The sequence below is a fragment of the Paramormyrops kingsleyae genome, unplaced genomic scaffold (assembly GCF_048594095.1).
Source record: "Paramormyrops kingsleyae isolate MSU_618 unplaced genomic scaffold, PKINGS_0.4 ups195, whole genome shotgun sequence".
Classification (NCBI taxonomy): Eukaryota; Metazoa; Chordata; class Actinopteri; order Osteoglossiformes; family Mormyridae; genus Paramormyrops; species Paramormyrops kingsleyae.
Genome location: NW_027326133.1, coordinates 20,641 through 25,890, shown reverse-complemented (window position 1 = coordinate 25,890; position 5,250 = coordinate 20,641). Strand labels below are relative to the sequence as shown.

The window sequence follows — 5,250 nt, the reverse complement described above, 5'->3', positions numbered from 1 at the left end:
GAGGAGTGGGCTCTAAACATTCTGAGCAAAAGGTTTCTGATGGTATGAAGTGCACAGGGAAATGAATGGTCTTGACCACGTCTGAGGGGAAAATCGCAGGCAGTTTCTTCTTATGAAAAATGTATTGAACCATCCGCGACAGATTTTTGCCTTCAGGTGAGTATGGAGCTCCTTCTTCTAGGTCAAAACTTTCCATGTCAATTGGAAAATGTTCTGTGATGTTCTCCTCCACACTTCTGGTTTTTCTGAAGAGTGCCTGGTCTGTTTCAAATAAATGCCACTTGGCAACATATTTAGGTATGCATGACTGCCTTGGGTTCGCGCAAGGACAATGCCATGAAATGATTTTAGAATTGTACCTTACCACCACTCTGCCAAGCCGGCTGTAATAGGAGATAGTTGACTCGTATACAGAAATGTGCTTTTTGTAGGGGGGTCCACACACAGTCACCAGACAGGACAACGGGACTCCTGCATCATTTGCTTCTCTCTGACGTACCAAACACCTTTCCTTTTTGTCTTCCCCAAACCACTTGTCATGTACCATCACCTGCAAAACATCCTCTGTAAGTGATGGAGTGTCCATTCTGGCTGGAGGGCAGTACACGAGGGACTGAATGTGGTGGCACTCAAATGGACGAAGGTTTGACCTCTCTGCAAACTCTGCATTAATTCTGCAGATATCCAGCTCACACATTGTTTTTTGTTCAGGACCCCATGTCCTTTTAATGACACGTACTGGTGTGCTGGGTGCTATGAAAGACTTTGCTACTGCAAACACTCCATTTGTGTAATCAACACACTGAGCACTGAGGTGGTTCTGTGCCGTAATGTCCATTTTGATGGGAGTGTGACGTCTTCGAAGATGTATCCGTAGGTTCCGTCTATTAAGGATTAGGCCACAGCTAGTACACTTCACTGTTTTCTGCTTTCTTTGGGTGAGAGGGTGGTAGTGCTGGTGCTGCTGAGGAGCCAGGATCAGAGGAACATGAATAAAGTGAGGGGTGGAGGATGGGGACTGGGGGAGGGGGACATGCAGCTTCAGAAGCAGTAAAGGAGGGAGCAGGAGAGGCGGGAGGTGACTGATGCGCTTCCGTTGTGGTTGGCTTGGTTTCACTGATGCATTGGGATACATGATGTTTAAACTGGTCTTTGCGTATTATTGTTTGGCTGCAATAAAGACAATGAAAGTGTCCTGTGGGTCTGCAATAATTGTTGCATTTGCTGATGAAGAAACCTGCAAGACGGCAACATGAAGACCAAAGCTATCAACAGAAAAGAAAGGTATACACAGAACGGGACTGGGGGAGTGAGGTCAGGAGTAGCTGATCAGAAAGTTACAGTGTCAAACAAAACACAAACATAGGTAAATTAGCTTACCAATATTCACATGACTTCAGGGACTCCCACTAAGGAACTCCACATCATTTTGTCTATCTTGATTGTAAGAAGTGCATTCTACATTTAAGCATGTGTATGTTTTAAAACCACCAAAATCAATAGACCAATAAACATCATTAGGAATTACCTCTATGCTGTACTGCATGTCTCACGTGGCTCTGAATGTGTGTTGTAAATTTGAATTGTTGGTCAGTTGCATAAGTGCAGCATGGGCATCTGAACACACCGTCTAGGCAAAACCATGTTGCATCAGGACTGGCCTGTAAATGCGTTGGATGCTTTAAAACATAAACAATAAAACATTGTGTAAACTTACTGTTACTCTGAGGTGCACGCTCATTCTAACAACATAACATGCATGCAGAAGTAATGCAGCTTGTAAGGTTATCAGGCTGTGATATCGATAAAATATCTTATAGAGCATTCATATCATCAGCATTAACTTGAGTATCCTGAGCATCATAATATAGCCTAAACATCTGCATAATTAACAATCATAATATACTATTTTTACATAAATACCATTGAGGTTGTTGGTGTAATTTAATAATATATCGGTCACATACTCCATAACTCTTAATAAAACAATTCGGTCATCATAATCAGAAAAACTCAAAAGCACCTGTCGTAGTCTGTTTTCTACATATGCATTTGTGATAAATATTTTGCAATATTGTCATATAATTTTTAGGACATAAGGCCCAGACCTGCGGTCCCTGAAACAAAAGAGAAACAACCTAGCAGCAAAACGTACCGTCTGCGTTTTCTAGTGTTACGCCCTAAAACAAAACATATATACATGATTTATTTATTCAAATTTCATTTTAGTCTATTCAATGTGTTACCCTTCTCATGTTCTGAATCTAAGGGCATTTCAAGTCCGGAAATTTTAACTAGAGACACAATATTTAAGTAGAGGCATACCCAAGCGAAACAAGAGAAAGTGTGAAACAAGCACAACTACTTTAGCCCAAGTTTTTAAAAATGAGAAAAAGCCGTAATCAGTTTAACAGTTTTATTTCAATGTCAAAGAGAAAAAAAAACACTTCACCAAAGGCGAAGATCCATCCATAGCGGCTCTGGGTCCCGTCAGTGTAGCACAAAGCTAGCGTGATCTAGGCTGCCATTATCCAAGGAGCAGGGCCAGGCGCGTGCCACCCGTTTGAACAATGCGGGCGAAATAACTGCCTTATGGGATGCGAAGCTTGCGCATGCGCAGTGACGCAGACGCGCCTTTCAAAATGGCGGCGGCAGCAACACACGCGAAAGATCGATCTCCTGTATTTTCTTAGTTTTATTCTAAACAAGATGCCCCGATTTCATTTAAATAGGGAGTCATCATGTTGAGAAAATGATTGTTTTTCCTCATTCCAGCAAAGAGCTGTTCAGCACACGGGCTGTTGATCCAACCACGTAACTCTGGGACCAGTTCCACCTTTCGCAAGACATCCCTGGCATCTTTTGAGTTTGCCTCATGAAATCTATCATAAAGAGCATAATGCTCAGACGATCCAGTTATAGGGTGGCCATTTTCATCAGGAACTGGCTTCTTGGTGACTAGCCATGGCAAGCTCACTTTTATCTGTCCAGTAGTGGCACATCTGATGTTATCTTCAGTAGGCTCAAGTAACCTACCCCCATGAGGTTTGAAGGGTAATGATTCTGGATCTCTTAGGTTGGTATGTGTTGCCAACCCTCTCGCAAAATCATATAATACAATGTTTGGAAAATGTTTCATCGACAATAAAAGGTCAGCAAAGTCCCGGGGGCTCTCAGCCCTTATGTTGAACTTAACACCATACACCACAGCACAAGGACAGGTGACCACAGCCCATCCACCTGTTTAAGGAAACTGTAAATCAGAGTGCAACCATTCCAAGTAATGAAACTAAGAACTGTCTGTAAAAACGGTCTCTCAGTAATAGAACACAACTTACCAGAAGCTCCCCAGATCTGTGAAAACACCTTATCATAGCTCGCTCTGTTCTTCATTTCTTGTTGAAGTCTCGTTACCAGGTCCATCCGTGAGCCTTTGGGGTCTATGCCACACTGTCGGCACAGAGCACGCACAGCTTCCATCTATAATGAACATTAGTATAGTTGGTCTGGCGTGGTTCAAAAACACACATCTTTGACAAAACTGACAAAAATTGACTTAAGTTCAGTACCTTGAGCTTAAGAAGTTCATCAGTCAGTCGGTCCTCTGTGAGGTTAAACTCAGATTCCTCCTTTGCACTACAAGCAGAATACACTTCTTTGTATTCAGTGTTGAGTACAACATCCCTATCTCTTGTGTGAGGACCAATCCACGGAGCCCAACTATGGTAACTGGGATGGACGACAAATGGGTTTGACTTGTTGCCTTTAAATGATGTTAGAAAATATTATTAACATAACAGTACATTATTCCACGATAAACAAAGTAAATGCTAGAATACTGTCATCCCACCTAGAACATTGTGCGGACTGTACTTACTTGGGACCAACCCACGGCTGATCATTTCAAGGGAAACCATCTCCCAGAAATTTTCAACACTTACCTTTCCATCAAAAGTCTGAGATGGTTCCTCAATGCTGCTCACTAAGGAAAGCAAGACTTAAGTAAGCATGTTCCAAACAGTCATAGCTGGATATGTGGTGCTTGAAACAATGTAAGACTAAGAAAATGAATAAATGTGTTCACTTACCAGGCATGCTAAAAACGCCCTTCTCATGAAGGTCCATCACAACAGATACTGGATGATAACCACACGATACACAAGCATATGTGTAACCGAGGTCTGACAGTGCTTCAAAGCTTAAATAAGCCTGCAGGACCCTTTCCCTGGATGGATAGGTTTTACCAGAGGTCTTCTCCAACACATCCATGGCACTCCCTACTGCCTGATGAGTCTGTGAAATTGATGTATGACATTTAAAGGCTTTACAATATATTATTTTGATAAAGTATTCGTAATTGTTTTAAATGATTAAAACAACAGAACATGGTTCCTACCTGAAGTGTATTGCGTAGAAAATGGCACATGTATATGGACAGAAGTGTGTGGTCATCGAAATTGTGGACACCATCAGTCCACTCCTGGTATCGATATGCCATACCACACCTGTAGCACCATTTTCTGTACACTGAAATTCCTAATGGACACAAGCACCAGTAAATGTTACACATTTATCTTTCACCATTTTACACTGTGACATGTCTCTATACTTTGCACAGTACTAAAAGCCAGTGTATGAAATTATCTCAGTAAGCATACAAGTGTGAATTGCTGGGAAGGAGGCTAAGCTGCTGATAGTGGAAGTCATGGCTACACTGACATTTACAGTACATGTAGTGAGTAATGAAATGTTAAAATATCGATAATAAATATTTAAATAAAGAGAGAACATACCTTCTATGACATCAGTGATTGTTAGGATTTTAGCCTTAGATGTAATCAGCACAGGTTCGCTTAGAGGAGTGGGCTCTAAACATTCTGAGCAAAAGGTTTCTGATGGTATGAAGTGCACAGGGAAATGAATGGTCTTGACCACGTCTGAGGGGAAAATCGCAGGCAGTTTCTTCTTATGAAAAATGTATTGAACCATCCGCGACAGATTTTTGCCTTCAGGTGAGTATGGAGCTCCTTCTTCTAGGTCAAAACTTTCCATGTCAATTGGAAAATGTTCTGTGATGTTCTCCTCCACACTTCTGGTTTTTCTGAAGAGTGCCTGGTCTGTTTCAAATAAATGCCACTTGGCAACATATTTAGGTATGCATGACTGCCTTGGGTTCGCGCAAGGACAATGCCATGAAATGATTTTAGAATTGTACCTTACCACCACTCTGCCAAGCCGGCTGTAATAGGA

The 5,250-nt window shown here is 41.8% G+C and overlaps 1 long non-coding RNA gene across 1 annotated transcript; it reads right to left on the bottom strand.

The window, feature by feature from the left end:
* Positions 1-3,125: 3,125 nt before the first annotated feature.
* Positions 3,126-4,198, bottom strand: LOC140587376 (uncharacterized). The gene is made up of 5 exons (XR_011989093.1): positions 4,089-4,198; positions 3,942-3,982; positions 3,570-3,763; positions 3,339-3,480; positions 3,126-3,240 (listed from the first exon to the last, which is right to left on the bottom strand). It is a non-coding gene; the product is annotated as an uncharacterized lncRNA (long non-coding RNA).
* Between the last annotated feature and the right edge of the window lie 1,052 nt (positions 4,199-5,250).